This window comes from Vanessa atalanta, chromosome 11 (assembly GCF_905147765.1).
Source record: "Vanessa atalanta chromosome 11, ilVanAtal1.2, whole genome shotgun sequence".
Lineage (NCBI taxonomy): Eukaryota > Metazoa > Arthropoda > Insecta > Lepidoptera > Nymphalidae > Vanessa > Vanessa atalanta.
The window spans coordinates 4,626,736-4,650,609 of record NC_061881.1 but is presented as its reverse complement, the minus strand read 5'-3'; the positions used below and the strand labels follow the sequence as shown (position 1 = coordinate 4,650,609).

The following is a 23,874-nucleotide window of genomic DNA, read 5'->3' as shown; positions in this document are numbered from 1 at the left end:
GTTAGTTACTAACAACTAACTTTAGATCAATACTTAATACCTCAAATGTATATTCAATATTAAAACTAGTAATATAAATGTATCTAGGCTGTCGCTTAATCTCCTCAGACCATATATTAAGCACAATAACAATTTCTACGGCAACCTGCACGATAACAAAATGGAACGCGTCCCTGATAACGAATGCGACTTTCTACGCATATTAAACTCGATAAACAGCGATAAGACTGGACCATTGTTGTTGAATTACTAATCAAAAGATCGCGATTGAAAATCCTTCGAGAAGTTTTAGATAAATGGGAATCGATTTTGATTTATTCATTACTGAGACCTTAATTTATATTGATTGTGTATATTTTCAATACAATACGAAGATTAATGAGTTTATTTTAAGTTGCATAGTGTAATAATTTTGTGATCGATGCAGAATAATTATGAAGAGTCAGGGAAGGCTATATGTTGTTTTAAACTGACCAAAAGTGTCTGTAAAGACTTATTAGTAGAGTCTGCTACGCGTTGCTGGTCGAGTCAGCGCAGTTTAAATCTACTTATGCTACATATCGTCATTAAAATCTGACTATAAAACCTATTATGACTCTTTTTATCGGTAATGCTTCAATAAAAGGCGCAAGTGTAACCGAGCCGTATAAATCGGCAAACTAAACAATAGCCAGGGCAGTTTCGCTTCACATTTCTACGCGGCATGTTTTTTATTTAGTGAAACAAATTTTACGTTTTATCACAGTTATTAGAACACCACGCGTTGGGCAGCACGTCTTTGTTTTAATTATATCTGTAAGAGTGTCAGTGTGAAACTGAAAGTTTCTGAACTCAAGCGTTTGTATTATGTGTTTCGACCCGAATACTGTCCAGACGTGTTTAACAGAAAACATGTGTGGAAAACACACGTAATCTTCCCGCCTTGTATTGGGTGAGTGTTTCAATCTACCGATGTAAGCTGTACTGTCGTATCCATACGATACACCCAATGCCATCTACCTAACCAATAGACAACTTAAGGGCAATGGAACAACCGTTGTACATGGGTCCTGACAACACATAAAAATGGCTACTACACGCACAATTTGGAACGTGTTTTTATGTCGGTGTGCGTAAATATTTCCACGCATACAAACGTGCTATAAAGTCGTAAAAAGAGCGATTGAAAAGCTTCAGCCGTTCGCCGCACGGTGGCGTTGTTGCCAAGGTTCGTAACTTCGTATCAACATTTACTCCTGAGCCGAAAGTGTGGCGCCACTGTGCGCTTAATAATTTATTAATCTTAACTTATCATCTCAGTAAAATATAAGTGGAAAGTTTGTTATACATCAATAGTTGCAAAGCAATAATTATTGAATTAAATGTTTTATTTTTAGATCTATTTACAGTATGTATTATTTAATTATGTGGTATTTGAACAAATTAAATGTATTCAGTTAGAATACACTTTTATGGTTATTCAATAAACGAGTTATTAGTATAAGTTACGAATAAATATTATGATCAGTAAGATAATTTAGATCGGAATGAGATAAGTTGTTCTGTCAAAGTTAAATAAATATAAATCATACTTACCTTTTAATATTATTCTAATAAGAATAAATACTACTACAATGCAAAACTATAGATATAGATAGATAAGTATCTACCTATATTTTAGAGTAATAATATTATTCTGTGAGGTAGGAACTTGTAGGTACGCACTTGAGTCTTTTTCATTATTTTAAAATGGCCGTAGTTGGTAAATTTAGTCAAAGTTCAAGTTTTACTTTCGGGCGGTGAAGGAATGCCCCTTTCCCCTCCACCCCCTTTCATCTAACTTCAGCCATTACTTGGGTCTTCCGTTCGTTCCAATTTCAAATTTGAAGCTGATGCTACGATATATGGCACCGCAACTTTGGAACGCGGAATTGAGCGGGACCATAAAGTAGATGAGGCAAAGACCTCGCTGTATGCAGCCTATATTGTGATATCAATACTTTTTTATGTTACCTAATACAAAAACTATTCTTCTTTTAGTATCTTTTCTAATATAACGGTAGAAGGTAATTTAGTAGGTACCTACTAGTAAAAAGATAATTTTTGTTTTTATTATATTGTTAATATTTTTTACTCCATACCTATAAATTTTCATTAGACATTGACACAAACAAAAAAAAGTCGTGAATACGTTAGATATGCATTTTATTGTAGATGAATAATATTTATTGATACACTGATTTGCATCAACAACATTTTATAACATTCACATATACCGAAAAATGACGTGAAAATTTTAGAATAAAATAAAATAAAGACAGACAGATAATAAATAAAGACAGTTTGAAAATTATAAAATATACACAAATAAAAAGAAAGACTAATTTGAATAAACATTTTAATGAAAACAAACATAAATTATAATATTTGTTACGATATCTGTTACAAAAGAACGGCTGCTTATTTCTTATTTCCAATTAACAGCTAAGACAATAAAAACATGCCCACAAAATGCTACATTTAACAAAAGCACGCGCGTCTCTACATTTGGGCAGCTTAAAAATAATTTCTTAAAGTTGCAGGGCACGTACGTTCGTTATTCCAGTCGGGCCAATTCTACCGTCTCGACTACACCCGATGCTGATATCTGAAATCATTCCATTCTAACACAAAGAGAAATAAAACTACGTTTTTCAGTAAATAATATATTTTCTCATCCGTTCTTACATGGTGAAGTTTGAATGAAATATCGTTATAATTCTATTTCTGTAATCACTATTTTGACATAATATATAGTATACCAGTAATATTTATATTGTTAATACTTGGTAATAGTTTTGGCTTATTTGGAATAAAAATGTATTGTGTTTCTAACTAATCTATATGAATATGCCGAGGCAATTTAAATAATTATTGTATTGGGATTGACTATTTAAATAGTTTCGGTATATTTTTTTTAATCATTACACGCGACCTTATGTAGATGTTGTATTTAACCAAGACTCTTCTTGTAGAAAGACATAAGCTTGAATATAAAATATGCTATTATCGCGGCCAAGGTTCTCTGCTAATTAACCTACGTAAATTATCTACAATGTAAATATAAATGTTACGTATGTAAAAATGAATTTTCAATATTCCCTCAAGATATACTTATGCATATACAATGCGTGGGTGGTGTCATAGAACATTTCTCTTATGACGCTTTGACAATGTCAACAAGATCCACTTAATTTATATCAAAACATAACTCGTTTAGTACCGTCGTTTTTATAGTTTTATTTCTGTGTATTTAACTTGACTGGTACTTACGCTTGGTTCTATAAATACAGAAACTGAATTGTTCAAACATGCATAGATTAAATATAGGCACTAAAAACCGAAATTTGTTTTATGATGTGCAAAAATACTAAATTATAATAAAATTATTGTATTTTGTGATAAATATATAAATCATATAAATATGATTTATATAAGTTATTCCCGTTTACATTTGATATATAAATGTATCATAAATCGTTACAGTTGTTGTAGTATCAAAATCTTTGACGAAAGATATGTTAATGTAATAGGTATATAGGTGAGGATGAATGAAACGAAGAACTTTTGATAAAATTAAAACAACACAGTCAAATCCGGTATTATCTAAAAAAATATAATTTTTTAAAGTAAAAAATAAAATTCTAATGAAATTATAAATTACCAAAATTATTATACTTATTGATGTATTTTCTATTTAACTCTCTGATCTATGAGTAAATACTATCGCCTTATTACAGCCTCGTGAGAAAAGGACACCCAATCGTTTTATAAAGTCAACTTAAACTACTTGTATTTCTAAGATTACGTGATTTCACTTATAACTTTATAAAATAGCCTTTGAACCTTACTAAGTATAATACATATTTTGAGGTTATATTTTTAAAACAATTCAATATGTTTAATTAAGAAACAACTTTGGAAATAATGTATATATTTAATACTCTTGTACAGATAACAATAAATACCGACATTTAATATAATACATACCATAATGTAAGGTAATGTAGGTAAAGAACAAAAATATAATGAAAATGTCCGTTATTAAAATTATTAGGTAAAACTATTTCTATATACACATTCATAGAATAAGTCAATACTAAAATGACCTCGATTGTTGACCTTTACTAGGTATTAAGTAACAATATGCCTATTAGTAGATAAGGTGCCCATTACCTCTATAATTAAATATCACATTATTATTTTCTTAAGCTTTACATAGAGCTGTATAATTTAACTGATAAAATTATGGCGTTTGGTAACTTAAGTTAATAAGTAGATTTATGAATGTATTTAAGTTACTTAACATAACTTATTATACACATACATGGCCAAGTAGGTTATAAATGTAGCATATCACTTAATGTATTGTAAGGACTGCTGCCAAATTAATAACACTAAGTGATAGTCTTGAACTGCAACAATAAAGTTTTCAATTTCATAAAGTTGTGGTTGTCAAAGTAAGTTCTCTAATCAAAGAGTTAATTTATATACTAGTAACACTTGACGGGAACAAATAATAACTAAAACTCAACTATTAACAACGACATACATATATATTACACGATACTTATAATGCAAAGGTTGTGTATCAAAGTTAAGCCGTGCTATTAAATTGCAAAATTTGGCATTTTATATTTTTTATTTATTCTTCAAGAGTTACATTATACCTTTGTGTATACTTATAAAAAAATTAAACTCTCTTGATAAATACAAAATGTTTACCTTTAGTACTAACAATAGCATCTGGACCCTTAAAACAAATCAATGAAATATTATTAATACTTATAAAATTATAAACCCCAATCCTTCACTAAATAGTTTACCAAGCGAGTGACCATGCATACTCATACCATTATTCATTCTCCGTTATAACCCATCAACGGACTGACAGCCTTACCATAAATCTCAGCATATGCTTAACGATGAAGATTTTGTTTCGTCGAATAAGTATAATATTACAATGCTTTTATATTAGAGAAGCTTTTACTTTGATAAATCTGGGAGTATTTTTTTTATGAAGCAACGAAATATTAGATACAAAATTATTAATATATTTTTTTAATTTTTAAACAATTTGTATACATGAGGATTTTTCTTTTACCTTTTAGTTTAAAGGTTATATTAAATGTTATTTATATTATATATGTAAATTGTTAAGATATCTAAATATATAGGCTTATATCATTATTTATTGTCTTCGGAATGCATTCACCTGCCCAATAAGTAAACAAAATTAAGGCAGATGCTTCCAATTATAGCTTCTGATTACGTTATTTCAAAAAAAAAATAACACAACAATTATCATTAGCATACTATTAATGATACGTTTTATAAAGTATCTTGTTTGTTTACCTTGCAATTTCGTATATATATATGTATATATATAAGTTTCGTAATTATAGTATCTGGAGACTTGAATATTATATACCTAGAATCAGTAACAATATCCTTCGGAATGGTATATTTGCAAACTTTTTCGAGACGGCCCGGAAGGTTCATGCAAAATGTATTTGCGCGACTCGCTTTCGTGAAATTTATATTAGACAGGGAATAGTTTGTCCCTCCCTTGACAAACTTCATATTTTTCGTGAATATATTCGAGAGAATTACGTCTCGTCTAAATCGAATGGATAAATAACACGCAAACAACAACGACGAATTTGTTTATTTGTTATATGTATACAATATATGTTTATATCCTAATAAATGTCTACGTTTCGTGTTGGAAACTAATCTAAAATACTAAACAAAAGATACAAGTTGATCATATAAAATTTAATAACAAGGTAATTTACAAAAACTATAGTTATATGATATCTATACCTATATCTAGAAGTGAATTTAGGTAGTATGTACCCACTACCTAAACTCACTTCTTATTTATGATTAACGTACAATTGACCAACCAAAATAGGCAATAAGTTTATTCCATCACCTTTTTTTTATTTTAATGAAACGGCTAAGTATGTAGTACCTATGTACCTATGTATCACTTATACCTAATTTTTAAGCATTAATAAACACTTTTTATAAACTTTACAGTCTTATATAAGTAAAATTCAAAATAAATACATGAAAAACAGTGCTAATAAAAACTCAATTATTTAAAATCAAATTTATGACTTTAAACAAAGATTAACAAAATAAAAAAAAAATACCATTCAAAGTTATAAAAATATAAATATTAACTAAATTGGATTGAATCAAGTAATTTTTTTTTTGGTCATAATTATTTATTTTTTTCTAAATGTATTTAGACATGACAATGACATTTTTTATATCACAACGTTTATAACATAAACAATTGATCGCTCACTCCAAATCCTAGAAAACTCACAAAAATAAAAACTGGCTTAATTTCTAAGGTGTTTATCGGTAGTTTTTACTAATGGGACTCGTTAATTCGGCGCTTCCTACATTATTTAAAACGTATTCATTTTATTAAGCAAATTATATCGTTGACTAGCCTCGGTATAAACATATATTTTTTTTTAAATATATTTCTTAAGCTAACAATTGAGTATAAAGGTTTTCAGTAAAAAATTGGGACACTTTTTTTTAATGTTACCTGATTGCGTGTGTCACTGCCGTAACGTTTTTATAAATGAGGATAGTACTTAGTTCAAAAAATTTAGTTTTTGTTGAAAGTGAAAGTTGAAATCCGTCGAGGACTAGAATTACGTAATATAAGTAAAGTTAAGGGTTTTTATACTGACGTTCGCTAAGCGCAGTGTTCACTGTCTGCAGGGCGGGCTCTTTATTACTTTGTATACTATTTTTGATCAAAATGAAAAGCGATGTACCCAATCTTAATTTTAATCTATTTAATATATATTTTAGAAATTACTATATTAAAACACATTTGGTAAATATTAGTAAAAGAACATTTTATTTCGTAGTCTTATTACGAACACGCAGTTGTAATTTGACTTAAGAGGTAAAAGTTAGATGAACAAACCTTATTTCACCTTTTTGTTTTATCTCCGACTAGCAAAATAGCTAAAACATACGAGCAACGAGAAAAGTTGTAAGTAGACTGCCTTTGGTACAACCACGATTATTGCCCTCTAGATAAAGACACTCGTTATATCCTGTAGCCTGCAGGTGAATGCAAATGTCTGAAACTTACAGTTGTTTATATAAAAACTCTTTGTTCCGTTTATTTGGCTGAATACCTGTTTGCATAAAGCTAAAAATAAGTAATGAATAAATTATTTAAAAGTTGTTTTATAAATCAATAGTTCTTCGGCGTCTTCTTGTCTTCCATTATGTAAATATTGCTTTTAATCTACACAGAACAATCTGGAATATATCGAATGATGGATGCAAGTCACGAACGAACCAATATATATATGTAAATCAGAAAAACTCGCTAATACTATACTGGAACAGGAAATCACAATTTTCGTTCACCATCCAACGGAACCCTGGAAGGAAAGAAATTGATTTCATTAACATGTTTGCGCTCTCCGCATGTTATCCGACATTTTCCTTAAGTTGTTTATCTCAGACGAGTTCAATAATGCTATACTGGCACTCATAGATAACGATTGGAACGTTTTCCTATTATTGTCGGAATTGAGCATTTTGATATTTCCATGTCCATTAAGGATCAAATATATTCAATGTGACATAACATACAATTTGTAAACAATTGTGCTGTAAACAAAACTTTACTTAGTTAAACTAACATAACACAGAATTGTCTAACTATTTTTAGCATACATCCATTATTATATTAAATGCAAGTTGAACGTTCATAAGTCGTTTGAAGTACATAAGTATTTTAAAATGCTAAAAATGATGTAACTACTACCATAAACTCTACATAAGTTTATTGAATTTACCGTGGTAGTATGTATTTCTAATTATATTTACCTACGTATTTAGATAAACATAAAAGATCTAGAGATGTTTACAAAGATTAAAGTAAAAAAGTATTGAAGCGTTCCCCATTTCTATGCTAATTTAACAACGCTTTCTTCTCCGAATTATAATATTTTGATCTTTGAAACTAATTGGCGTAATTAAGAGAGTTTTACCGTTTCGCAGAATGTATTTCATTTCAGGAGTATCCACTGTTATGAATACCAAATTTATTATGACTAAGTTAGACCTGTATTTTACACATTTAAGTATTAGGTTATGTATGTATTAGGTATGATGTTTGAAATTACATTTAAAAAATGTATTAATATCTCTATATATGTAATTATATCTATATTTATACAGTACGAACTAAATAAGCAAAGGAAAGATATATCTTAGGATTAAAGATGAATACCTCGAAATAATAGCGCTCTTAAAAAAATTAAAACCCTTAAGTAATTTGAAAATCATTTGTTCCTCTTCGTAGTGACCTCGTTTTGTCGCGGGGAATTCAAGGTTTCATTTTGAGAAGGTCTATTGTTTCGTCTATGTGATAGAGCCCCTATTTAAACGCGGCAGACATAAGACATTTATATTAGATTATACATTTATTTAACAATCGCGTGCGACTTAAAACCAACATGTCATAGGAGTGAAACTACTTTAGCGGTCTAAGGAAATCGTGAGAAAAATATCGTTTTGAATAGTATCCACAGAAAAATGGAGAAAATTAACACTCTTTGAACTTAAAATCAACTCACATTGTACCATAAGAAATAACACATCAAACATTTGAATTTATATTAGTCAGATTGTTTTATTTAAAAAGTTACGGCTTGCGAGAAAAAAGTGGGGCGTGCGATAAGATGAATTAGCACAATACGGGCGAATAAATCGTTTGGCTCGGTTTTGGCTCTATTTATAATATTTGTTTATATTTCAAAATTCTTATTTAAAAGAATTTAATACAACATTCATCAATTACCTACAATATTTATTTAAATGTAAACCACCACCACCACATAATTGAATTAAATCGGCAAGAAACTCAGTAGCTACTGAATTTTAATTAAATACAATTAAATCTTGCACAAAATCAACGAATACTAATTCATACTTTTTTATCATCTACTTATATAATCTTTCCTTGAGTAGTAAGCCTTATTTATCAATGTTTTTTTATATGAGATTAATATATGTTGTAGTAATATAACCTTTAATAAGTATATTTGTTTTTAAAAATAGGTATATAACAAGTAGGTAATTACATTTTATTAAATGTATATAATATAACGGTTTCAATATACTATTTCATTTGCTCTTCTAAATAAATATTTCTTGATTCTGTCGCAAGTCTACACATTACTCCTGAGGGTGAACCTACGTACAATTATAAGGGTATATACAAGAAGATAATTATCCCCCGCGGCCCGCAACCCCGCGCCTCTGACCCTTGTTCTGCTTAATCCGTTTAAACTTTTATTTACTTAGTTCATTTGAATTGATGCGATTAATGCTTGGTTCTTTATATTATATATAAAAAATCTTGTTCATTATGTTCATATAGATTATATTTGATATAAATATGCATTTCTAATGCATATTTATAGTTACTTGAGAAAAATTTAATTGCACTAATGTTAAACATACAAATTAAATGAGTATTAAATTGTGGCTTGATATTTGGATAGTTCATATTATCTCGTTTAAAGTTAGTTGTTGGTTATAATTATGAAAATTTATTGATGAGTAATTTGAGTAGATATTATATGACTCTTATACTAGACAAAATCAAACTGAATAAAAGTTTTATAACCTTTAATATACGTACAGGTTATTTATTGCATTTTGTACTGCATTATTCGTACGCCGATAACCACTAGACACTTATAAAGCTGCTTTCATTTTAAAAGATAATATTCATCGAGGTGAATATCTAAAAAAAACTAATTAACAGTAAATGAGATGCATACATATCAGGTTAATTTATAAATTACTATAAACGTAATGAAGTGAAAGAATTTTATGTTTCCTCTATATTATGCAGTTGCAGTAGCCGACGGCCATGTTGCTGACCCGTCTCTGAGTACGCGCGACTGTATCTATCCTTGTCGAACGTATGCAAAATTTGTATACCTCTCTTTATCTCTCTTAGCAAAGAGCCCCTGCACCCAATTAGAGTAATACGCATGCGTATCGTGTCAATGTCAAATCAATCCTCGTAGGCTGATGCAACGGGCTTATATCATAACATTTTATTCTATTATATTTCATACTATGTTTTTGTTTCAGGATGAATGGTTAGCGACTTACTTACAGTGGATTATACGGTACGTAAATTAAATTACTGCAATGATTCATTTAATGTACATACACTATGTATAATAAAATAGCATAATAATATCCTACCTATCTATAATATGTATTTATGTATAGCAGATAATTATCGTATTAAAAATACTACGAGGTCGTTAACCCCAATTATTTTCATTATTACAGACGATAATAAGGTTTGAGAATTTGTGGTTTAGGGACGAGTTGTTAAATATTTAGTCATAGATCGGGAGCCAACATATTTTTACGAGTGGCAAGATCAGCTCATTACTATCTTATTACGTACGGTGTTGGCTTGGGCCTCGATGAGCCGAAACACATCCAATTTCCCAACTTCCCATTTATTGATATTGACTCTGAGAGGACGCTCCGTAAATGATCTCCGGACTAGACACAGCTGGATGTGACTAAATTAATATATATATAATTTTGATCACTGTTAGCAGAAACAATTATTTCGTCTATTTCAATATTTATTGTTTATCGATTTATTATTATCATTAAAAAACTTTGAGTTATCAAATAATTTGAAACTATCTCATTATAAGTAACTTTTTGTTTAGATTTTTTGTATATTACCTACATTATTAAAATAATACATCGATACTGAATCAATGAACGTTTCAAATTTATAAATTGTTTCGTGTCTCAATTTGTGTAATACGTATTTTTAATTTTTCATTTATTTATAGTAAAATATACTTATAGGTACCTATCCCGTGATCTTACAATGTTTAAGTTCTATACATATTAAAGTATAACGTTAAGACTTTTATTCTGCGTCATTTAATATAATTACTTTATAAATGTATTGCGTATTATTTTACAATGCTTATAAATATAAAGGTGTGAATGATATATTTTGATCGAATTATTTAACTTTGGCAAACTTCATAGATTGTTTTGAAAATATATTTACTTTATTATCTGTACTATACTTATATATAATAAATATACATAATATGAAGACATATCCAGTGTCAATAATTCATCTGTTTCGATATTTCGCGGTATCACTTATTATCATCAAACCTAACGCCAGATAAGCTCGAGACGAGACGTGACTTGCGAAAAATAGTCATTTTAGCTCCCGCATTCGGATTTGTACTCACATCGCGTAAGAACGGATCAGTGCATATACGACGCCTTAGTAATGAACTCGGCACATGTAGCAACATAATGTATGTATAGCCACAGAGACTTGCCAACTCACAACGTATACCTAGTAATATAATATATGTGTTCATTTTGAAAAAGGAATCAATAATTAACTTGAATGTAAAAGTCTTTTAACAAAAGAAACCAACTTCAATAGTATACAAATGCAGGATAGCATCAAACGCGTTTGATTTGCTGGTATATATAAACTCATTATCAGACCATTGGATTATCGAGACCATTTTGGAATAAAACTCATTCGAACAAAACGAGAATTTTACAAATCCTTCTACTTATATATGACGGGGTTAAGCCCAAATATAAATAACAAAATATAAGTGTATATTAACATTCAAATTGAGAACGTCCTCACTTTTTGTAATCAGTTCAAAACTGTTTGTTATTTAACAAATTTGAAGCTTATTTAAAAATTATTAACAAGCTATACTTTATGTGTACACATTTAAATATCTAGGGTATAAAAAAGTTTCTAAATAAGTATATATAATATAAAGTACGAATATCTACTGAGTAGATACATATCTTCATTCCAAACATGTCATATTATATAAATTGAAAGGATAGACTTCTAAAATGTTAATTAAAAATAGCAAAATAAATAGTTATAGTGAGTAGAGCAATTATGCCTTTAATATAAATAATTCGATAATATATACGCTATATGAATTACTTATGGCTATAATAACGTCTTAAGTAACATTATAAACATAATTATATTATTATTTTGTTACGTTAATCGTATCTAATAATATGACAAAATCACATTACGGAAAAAACTAATTTTTGAAAATGTAAAACAGAATAAAATAAAAGAGGGTTTGCTGATATTCCTAATATGGTAATGTGATCGGATATTCGACCCCAAACAAACTCAATATTGGCCTCTCGTATTCGTTGGGACAAAACGTAACAAACAACTTACTGTTATAAGTTCTCGTTATATGTATTTGGTAAAAATGCTATCCTTATAAATAGAGATTTTGGTACCTACATGGGGTTGGATATTGGTACAAGTTTTTGGAAGAATTTTTATAATGCATATATATTAATATTAAAAATAGGATAAAATTGTTTCAATTATCATCGATAACCTCTGAGACTATTGATTTTGAATAATTACTAGTTTTCGCCGTCGGTTTCGCTAGCGTTTAAAGGGTTGGTTGTCGGGTATTATTTATATAATATCTTTAAATATTCTATAATTTTTATATATAGGTACTTATATGTTATTCTGATGTATAAAAAATATTATTGTAGTTTCATTAAAATCCATTCAGTCGTTTTTGCTTGGAAGAGTAACAAACATCCACACCACATCCAAAATCACACACCCACATACAAAATACATACATTAAAATATACTTTTTATCCAAAAGAAATATTGGCTTAAAACATGTAATAATAAGATTTATTACCGTACATGTATATGTATTTATTTACTCAGACACAGTTTGCATATTATTTAACTTAAAATACGAATGAATAAGTACGTATTTTAATTCTAAATTATGGTATTGATAGGAGGTAATGTAATGTAGGCGGCAACGACAATGGTAATTTCAATGAATTGTTTCAGATACACGTTTACAGGTTTGCTGTATAAATAGGTATTAATTGTTGCTAGATAATATAGGAAGTAAAGCGGGTTCGTACTTTATATGACTACCAACAGGAAGACGCATACCAAACCTAAAGTTTTAATTAGTTTACTTGATCAAATAATTTATGCCCTCGTTCCAGATAGCGCATTCCTTTTCTCACTATAAATTGTTGACTTAACTCACTTTCTCATCGGTACTATTATTATTTATTTATAAATAATTGTACACCAAAAGAAAATAGAACAGAAAAATCTTAAAAGCATTCAATGTATAGTAAAATAAGTTGCTGTTTTTTTAATTACTAATCCCATTTTTCTTATAGACAAGTCAATAAATTGGGAGCCATTAAAATATAAACCGGATAATATGGGACTTACATATATGTAGGTATATTATGTAAATACACACAAACACATAATAAGAACATTGCGTGTAATATGCATAAGCATATAATAAAAATTAAATGTGTATGTATTAAGATAATAAGGTAATAAATATCCTAAACGCATAGTGTAAAATGTAATTTACAAAAAATATATTTACCTATGTAAGTATATAGTTTTTTCCAGGAATTTGTAAAAGGCCATTTGAAAATCGATATGAATTCAGATTGGTTTAATTTTTCTTTTTTTTTCTACCTATTTTTAGTACTTACTTGGGTAGCATATTGGGCTAATTTCCAAGAAGTTGTATAAACGAAATGCAGTCATGAAATTCCAAAAACATCATTAATTGCAACGTACTTAACCGAATTCAGTCATGTACGCGAGTACTGAATTAATTTAAAGGCAAGCTGATTTCATTTGGAATTAGACCTGTCTTCGAAATTGGAATAAATGAAGCCAATCAGAGATAAATAACCGTCGGTCCACGAGCCGCTGGCGTGGGCCGTTTCATTTACATGTCAATGACGCGGGGGGAGGATAAGGGGTACATGCGGGTACCGCAATGGCAGCTCACCTGACTTTAAATACGTGATACACTGAGTAACTATTTCTATTGCGTGTTTATTTCCTTTACTGGCCCATTTACATTTTTCTTTAATTAATAACGTCGAGAGAAACAAGATAAGACCAATGATGAAACTAACGAGAAACGTAACTATAAAATCGTGTCGGAATTGGAAATACTTTCTTACTTATCTCCTTTAATCATTCAGCTTTATATTATAGAGTCGTGTAAATGTATTCTGGAACGATCTTGCAAACTACTCTTCTGGCAATCGCGTCGACTGTCATAACAATTGACGTTTACGCAAATTATAGTTTTAATGCTACAGTAACTTCATTCGCCCTCTCTTGCTTGTAAACTTCCTCATGAGATCGCTGAAAATAAAAGGTATCAAAAATAATAATCTTTTACTAATAAAGTTAAATAGATATATATCTAAAAGTTCGTTACACAAGGCACAACGAAACTTTTATGTACCTAAGTAGGTATATTAAATAATTGTATTTCGATTTTTTTGATCTGACACTTTTGTTAGGTATATTGAGATATTACAACTGCTTAATATATTAATTAAATAATATTAAAAATAATCAACTATTATTTAATTAACATATCAAGTACTCCGTTTTTTGGTTTGAAGTGCCTAGTGTAATATGATGACGTAATAAATAATCACACAAGTTGAAACAATAGGTCAATTTTACTATTCGTCTTATACCTACCATCGAATCGACTTTAGGTTAGCCTGTGTATGAATAAATAAACAACAAATAAAAGTATGTTATTGTTCTCAAATGCCTTAATTATCTTTAATTACTTAATATTATATTAAGCTAATTCTTTATTCCCAGTTTGATAGTTGACCATGTGTGATAGCAGGTAGTTACGAGGACATATTTAATTGTATTTAACTAGCATACCTACGTTATGTTGCAGTCGTACTGTTTTAATTTGATGTGCGCAGTGTGAGTAATTTTCTTTTAAAATAAAGTACAAATTATTCGTGCAACATAATGTCCTACGTTATATCCGTCCGTCAGTATAATGTCTATCTTTGCTTCTTTAAAATTAACCTGAACTTCTTTAAAAAGTATTTGATAAAAACACGTCTGTACTATACTACTTATTTCAAAAAGCTTTCTCTTCAATTAATGAAATTAAAATATATAAACTTTAAATGAAATTGTTTTTTTTTTTCTGAAACTATTACAAAGTCAATCTTGTTACTCCGTAAACTGAATTACAAATTGCGAGAATCCAGAGAACTTTTGCGGTGGTTTGAGTTACACCCATTAGTAGCTTTTTCATTTGATCTAATAAAATAAATACAGAACAAAACAGACAACATTGCACAAAATGAAAGATATGAGTGTCGTAAAGGTAAATCGAGAATGTACTATTTAAATATTTAAAAGCGCAAGTTACTCTCTTTTTTACCTTTTTCGACTTAGTCACTGAACCAATCGTAATTTAACATAAAAGTCCTTAAGTGAAATCCTTAAATCTGACAAAGACGGGACTACTAAAGCAAAAATAAATTTGACGCAAATGAGGTCGCGGATAAAAGTCAAGAACTAAATAATAATAATTTAGTCTTAACATATGTCAAGACGATTTTGGAACTAAATCTAATAGGCCTAAAACAAATTACTTAAACATTTTTAATCTTTTAAGAATAATTCAATTTATTTCATTGTTAAACATAACTTAAGATAGATGAACCCTGAGTTAGCTTTAAAAATAAAAGAAAATCCTGTGTGGTTGGTTGATTAGAGTAAAACAATTCAAACTTACAACCTTCATTAATTAAAGTAGATATCTACCTAGTCCGCTTGGAAAAAATACTGACGCTTCAAAATGTGTAGGTTGGTAGGTACGTATTATACCTAGGTATAATAGGAATTATACTTATAATATTACTTTAATATTTCGCCTTTCTTTAAAATGTGGTATTTGTTAATTAATAAAACAAAATATTAAGACTATTCTTTGGATAAACATATTATATTCAATAATTAAATTTAGTAAGAATTAAATACACGTGGCGAAAAGTTTTTTTTTTTAAATTTATGTATTTGTTCTTGTACCTTAGGTACTTACTAAGTATACTATATTTTTATGCAGACGAAAAATAAAATGTACAGTGAGCAATATTAAGATGCAAAAATATCTTTGAAATGTAACAAATTATAAATTATATACATTTACATTTTTTTTAAAAGAGTAAGTCAAATTATAATATTTAAAAAATCGCCGTATAAGCGAATACCTAAACCTGAGAAGTGAAACCGGCATTCGGTAGCGACCATTGGTCGCGTACGTGACCTTCCCTCGTGTCAGCAATTCGTTCCTAAAACCATTTTCGTCGATTCTGCTTAATATAACCAGATATGGCTATCTTTTAACTCAAAGAGGAAATACAAACGTAAGCTGGATATTTAAATAAAATAATCTTTTTAATTTGCTGTTTGGTAATTTAAAGCAATAATCTTTTGATATCGCTGCTTGTAATTAATTAAACATGACATTTAAATAAAAAAATTATTAACGCTGTACAGTTACATGACATCGATCGATCGATACTGTATTCGTTTTAACTCTCAAGCTGATATTTTAATTAGATCACGCAATAAAACATTTTTACTACTAACAACTACAACTTATAATATAGTTTAATAAAAACACGCAAGTATGAAAAACGGTGTCATGTCGAAAGCTACTTTTACGTCCTGTCTCTACCCTTCGAAGTATTGCTTAGATATTGTTCGAACGAACTCAGTTTGACTTGTTTATCCTAAAAATAGTTGGTATACGTCACATGAAGTTCGATACAGACATGCCCATCGCAGGTGGGCGAGGGTGGATACAAATATAGGTGGGGGGCAATATGGGCGCATGTTTTATATTATTGAAGCCCCGGCCCGGCTGTTTACCTTGTTTACAGAAATGCGAGCAAAACTCGTGTACGGGATAGCCACTGTTACCTTAAATGTATTCCAACACACCGAGCTCAGAATTTAATTTTGTTTTTTTTTTTAAACGGAATAAGTTTTTTGTTTGAAATATTTTGTCGTCTTGTTCATCTGACGTAATCCTCGATTTATATGTTTAAAAGGGCGATCCAATCATGTATTTTTATATAGGACCATACTGTAGCGAAATATCGCCTCGTTTCAATCTGATGTTAAACATTTGCGTTCCTTCGACCATCGTCCCCGAACTATATAATATTGAATAAAAACGAGAATATGTTTGGACGCAACACGCATCCCTGATTATATTTGAACAAATATTCCTTGTATCTCGTGTACACAGTATAATAAGTCTCTTGGGCCGTCAAATGGAGCCTAAAGGAAAGCCATCGTGTCTCATTCTTACGTTTTACGTGATCCTTGCTGAGATGTAGGTAGAAATAGAATGTACGGAGGAAAATCTTTTGAGCTACGTTAACTCACAAAGGTGGGTACCCATTCCCAGATGGCCTGGTTATTTTCTTATATTGTCGTCGCAGTCGTTGCATGTGACTAGGTAATAGAAAGTCATTGGCGAAATAGAAATATAGTAGGACTTGAAGGTTTTCCCTGGAGTAATATTGAGCATTTCGAGGGTATATTTGAATTCGTTTTACGTTACTTATAAAAACTATATGTACCTTCATACAAAATATTTATTATTAATGAATATAGTAAAGGAAATATACGCTGATTAACATCGATTAATAACAAGTTTTATTAGCAATTATTCGCAAATGTTTTCAACGGAATTTATTAATTTAACTTCTCCCAAAATCCGATGCCGTGACAGTACAATTTTGTGGAGAAATTTTGTTCGAGTTCGACCATGTTTATGAAAATCAGGCCTTGTACTGACATACTGAAGGTCCATAATCTTTTATTAATATATATAAACCTTATTTATATCATCGTTGAAGAAAATACAACTTTACGAGGAAAGATGTAGGGTTCTGTATCGAATGTGGGATGGTGTAAAATTCGAGATCAGCGTGCCCGCCGCCTGTTGAGATGGGACCGCCAAATATTTTGCTCTTTATTTATGTCCACTTGAAGTTTCCCGTAACTATAATGAGGACATTTTTCGTAAAAGAGAAACAACAAGTACAACGAGTTTAAGCAAGTTCCCGTGTGTAGGTATTTAAACCCATTTGTATGTAAATATAAAACTCAAACCTGGAACAAGTTGTTTCAAACTTATTTTATTATATAAAGTTGAAATTTTCCTTTAAAGAAAGAAACCACGCTTAGGTAGGTATCCTGTTTTTGTTATAAAAATAACAAGGTTACGATTTATACACTTTTATATATTTTAAATTCTTATCTCTGAACTGTATTTATTTCATGATTCAATAATATAATTTGTATAAAAAAAATATGGAACAAAATAATACAATCGTTCGCAAACCTAAAATCTTGTCTACATAATATATCACCCTCATATGTCGTTGCGGGATGAAAATCCGGTAAAACACGACGAAATGAAAATTATCCGACCAAAACTCGGGATAAAAAGCCTCCTTCATATTATGTAGTGGTGTGTTCTTTGTGGTTATATTCACATGTACACATCTAAACGAATGAAATTATTAGTAACATGTACCTATCTACAATTTATAAAGTTTATTGTAATTACCTAATATATTTTTACCTTTGCTTATTCTACAAAAAGAACGACTCTTCGTGCGGACGAATTACTAGAAATATAAATCAATTGTCTCGAATATCATTTTATTTTAATCGATACAGGAAATAATAGAGCATGTTTTAATATATTTAAATCTGTATTTTTTACGTTATAAAAAAAAAAATAACGCAATATTTTTAAAGCTGATAATATATTTATATACAAGTAAAACCATATTATTATCTATGTTGCACGTATTGATAGGCAAATGTACCACGTAACGATTGATTTACTTTTACTAGAATACTGTTTATACTCTCCAGTAATCGATTTACACGCGAACTGAAATTATTTATAAAATACTACGTATCCGAAGAAGTAAGACGAAAGCTATTGAGTATATTTACATAACCCAACAATATTATTCCTCTCTTAGGCAATGTTTTGTACTCACAAATAATCCGAGGCTTTTACTTTGAGATCCGTCGGTATTAGGTTGATCTGCCTCGCGCTCCCGCTTTGATTACCATACACTCCTTAAAAGCCCACATCCTGCCAAGGATTCACAAAACATCATTTTCACGGATATCTTTGTTTCATTTGATAATTTCGTTTACAATTTGTAACGCATTATTTAATAATGGAATTGATTCGGAACGGAATTTTATAAAGGCTTGATTATTTAAGTCCAATAGAAGTATTATGTTTCGTTTTAGAAAATATATAAATTAAAGATAAAAACGTAGCGAATAAAACTGATTATATTTAGTATTATCAGTTAGTACATAATAAAATCCGTTCAAAAGTTAATGTAATTATTTTATTATAGGTGATTTGTAATGGATTTATAGCATCGTGATAATTTATGTTACTTATAAATTTAGATTTTGTATCAGATATTATAAGCAAATCAATGTAATTTAATACTCTTTTCTTTTTATATAATGATAAAGATTATTACCTTATTTAATTTCTGAAATTTAAGAAAACAAATACGTAGTCCATATTTGTTTCGTGGTTTTCGAACCGAGCTGTAGATACGCATAGATACTAAATTAATATATTCCTATGCATACCGTGGAAGTTTAAACATTATTTCCTTTAAAATACGCCAAGAAACGCTCATTTTCTGCCTGTTTCAAAATTGTGTTAACTTTAATCAACTGCAAATTGCTCTAATGTAACCTTATTTGGAAGATAAAGGGCTAAATATTCTACGCTACGACGTATGAATGTTTATTTCACGGAGCAATTAAAATGAAGCGCCAGTCTTATATTTTATGATAAACAATCATTTAAATATTTGAATTTTACTTTATGTTTATAAGTATTTTTACATATAAAAATATTTTATTTGATAATATAACTATTAAAAAAACTTATAACTGGCTGATGCTATGTGATATTATTGTATCTTATACGTGCCTACCTACCTTAATACCTACGCATTACATTATATATTGAAGTGGCGGTAATAATGTGAATGTGAATGAAGAAAAGATTGTGAAGTTGGCCACTTTTTTGGTAAAACTTTTAAAAGACATGACAAGGACATTTCCTATTTATCTTAGTTTATATTAGGTACTTATTATATCTCAAATATTAGGTATTAGTTTCATTTATAAGATACTTTAACAGCGCAAAGTTTAGAAAAAGCATGAAAATGTATGGTCATATTATGTCGATATTGTCTGATATAGATTTTTGTAAGCTGTATAAATCTTTATACAAATTAATTAATTTTCTACAAAAAATTGCATTTACAGTTTTTAATTCGAATCAATAGTTTTGTTGACAGGAGTATAAAAGGGTAGTACCTACTCGGTCTACTGAGTAGGTACAGCTGAACTGACAACTCATTGTTGAACTTGGCAAATAAGCGAAGCAGAAATATTCATGTTATACAATGTTAATCGTAATATATTAACGTGTAAGTAAAAATAGCTTCTAAACATAACTACACAGATTCAAGGACCAAAGTGTTTTGCTGCGTAAAAAATTCAAAACGAATATATAAATTAATTTTAAAAGAACAAACGTAAGAGTGTTGGCATGTCTCTAGACATTTCTCTATAGATTTAAAAGTGACCGCTGAGTGCAGTCTATCAACTAGTCAATAAACGTTGGCGGTAATGCATAGCACTAAGCACGTGAGATATGTATACCTAGTATAGAGCATCTACTATTCCCTGAGGGTTGTTTTACTTAGTTCTAGTTAGGTATAAAAGTCATGTCGAATTAGAAGCGCTGACTTGAATACTGTTCGTTTTAAAAATAACATTATTTTAATTTCAATTAAATAATTAGTTATAAATAGAAGAGGTATCAATATAATGCTATGTATGTATGTATATGTCGCAGCTAGTTTAAATAGCCTTTTAATTAACAGTCTAGCCATTTCACTCAATGATGTTGTTCAACCAGCTGACTGGATGATATTCAGTCAACACATATTTTGTTTATATAATAGGGTAATGTTCTTTAAGCTCTTCTGAAAATAAAAAAAATAATTATATGGTCTAAGTTATAAATTTAGAACATTTATTAAAATAAAATTTAATAATAATTAATAGTTTAATTCACATACCATATTATTCAAAAGACTGCATTTGTATTACTATTTTTATTTTATTTTTAAAGTAATTCTAAATATACGCGTTGTCCACTATCACAATACAGTGCAGAGAGAAATACTTCGCTCAAACGGTCCTTTATTACTTTCGTAAGGGCCTGTACTCACGGCCGTTGAGACAGCGAGCTATGCAAGTACACTATACATCGGACGTAGCTTGCAACTGAGTCATAAACTATCTACTTTCTACGGTCATGCAGTATAATATAACGTACCTAGATACACACACGTGATTACGAATACGTATACGTCAAAGAAATTTCATAGTGAGAATTGGAAATGAAATTTAGGAAAATTCTGAATTTCCAAATAAGTATATCCAATTTAAGCCATTTATTGTGTAAGATATTTATTTGACATTATTAATTTGATAATTCTAAAGATCTAAATAACTATTAATAGTAGTGTAGTAGTAGTAGAATTTCATACTACGGATGATATTTTATGATAAAGATTTTTTATTTCATTTAATACCCGTGTACATACATTGTAATTTTCATTCGATGATCAAATAATTTATATTTTTAACATAACATAACGTAAATAATAATAAAAATAAACGTTGTTTAAAATACAGAGTAGGTACTACCTATATTAAGTACGCACTATTGAATCGTAAAAGTAATATAATGCAAAATAAATATAGGCCTAATCATTTATTTTTTAACTTGAACGTGTTTACCATTGGAATTATTTAAATATCTGTAAAAATTCTTACCTGATAGGTTTCCTTACAAGTTATTTTTAACCCGAATAATTTAAGAAATAAAACTAAGTAGGTGTTATATTTAAATATAAATCATGAACTAAACTTTGTAACAACGTATCACGTCTATGCGATTTCACTCAGAATTTAAATTAAAAGGGCCATGATAGCAAAAAATAGGGAAAGCGGGTCTCATTGTGTCACCCTCATGTAAAAACTGGGCCAATAGGGAATGGTTATCCCAAACAATTGATTTTTTCCTGCCAATCGATAAAGTTTAGCAAGATGGCTGCGTTTCTATTCTTTTTTTTTTTTATTTGCAATTCGAAAGCGTTAAATTATGGAGCCAAATGAATAAAGGTTCCTACAGTTCCTAAGGAAAAACGGGTGTCTAAAAAATAAACAAATAGGTATTCAGATTTTTTAAGTGAAAAGGAATAAACATTGTGAATATAAAACTTATTACTTTAAACTAAACGTATTTCGGTCTTGGTGTCTAATAACCAAAAATACGTTGTACATAATATGTCAATGTACTTTTTTAGTAAACTAGCATTCTTTTTTAATTCTCTTAGTTTAAAAAATTAAGATGTCACAATAGACCACCAACATTTTTAATAAATAAATAATTAGTGCCACAAGCGTATCCTTCATTACATTAATCGTAAATTGGTTAAAACTAAAAAGTTCTTTAAAAAAATACATATAAAATACAACTTGATACTTAATTGTAAAATAATATTATAAGGCTGAATAGGTATATCGTTCGTCTCTATATTTTACTACAACTAAATAAAATTCATCATTCGTATACAAGATTACTTGAAAAGACGACGACCTCGCGATCGAATAGGAATACCAATGCTATATAACATTCGATTCTACGATAATAATCTGCTACTACTAATACTATAGCGGCTTATACCTTTTTGGCTAGAACTTATAAAAGTCGTCGCCTCTATGAATATCTCCATCAATTTTATGTTTATGAACTTATAACACGAGACCCAACGTTCATATATTAACGAAAATATAAGTATTAAAATAAAATGTAAAGTTTTTTGCAAAAATCCTTTAAAACTGAATAGACTAACGCCATCTATCGATGTTTTAGTAGACGTTACATTGGTATAACTCTCAACGCATTTATTCGTATTTCACGCAAGAAATACACACACACGAAATACTTTTTTATTTACCGTGTCCGACTAAAAGCTGATACACGAAACAATACGTGTTTGTGTGAGTTAGCTCTATGCTTACGCGACTTGTATACAATATGCGCATGTGTTGTGTGAATTGTAGCGTCTACGTGAAGGCCTGCACACATATAAATTGTTCAATGCACGTGAAGCGAACGAAAGGTTGCTAAAACGGACTAGTAGCGCCATCTAGTTTGTACGAGTAAAACGAAAATGTTACGCTGCTGATGTATCAGGCTGTACGTGAAATTTTACTTAACAACAAAAGTGATGATGCATATTAATCCTCTTTTAATACATAGAGTAAATGATATCAATTTAAAAAAGTGGATTGATGTTAAACTACTTTCACTATATAACTTATTACTACAAGTATCTAATTCGAGATATTTACCATTTTTTTTTTTTTTATTTGGTGGAGCTTAATGGTAACCAGTGTTTACGCAGCAAACGTACAAGTAAGAAGGTAGTCCGATATGGACACTTCTAATGCCGTTAACATCTACTTCTTCTTTTTTTTGACATTTGACAAACTTCAGTCAAATCTTGAACAAGATTTTCGTAGATAATGTCGAAATATCCAGCTCCACTAATTAAAAATAAAAAAAAAACATGGTTCATATCCCGTATTAAATAATTGTAGTAATAAAAATAACCATGTTAATTTAAAATCTTATATATAATTAGTTTTTATACAAAGACGTAAAATTAAAATTACAACTATGATATTGAATGTTTAAA

General features: G+C 29.4%; 1 long non-coding RNA gene across 1 annotated transcript in view; it reads left to right on the top strand.

Annotated features, from left to right (window-relative positions):
• The first annotated feature begins 693 nt into the window (after nucleotides 1-693).
• LOC125067295 overlaps nucleotides 694-23,874 on the top strand; it is a 44,141-nt gene continuing 20,960 nt past the window's right edge. The window contains exons 1-2 of the long non-coding RNA XR_007119717.1: nucleotides 694-931; nucleotides 10,183-10,220. This is a non-coding gene — a long non-coding RNA (uncharacterized LOC125067295). The remainder of the gene's footprint in view (nucleotides 932-10,182; nucleotides 10,221-23,874) is intronic.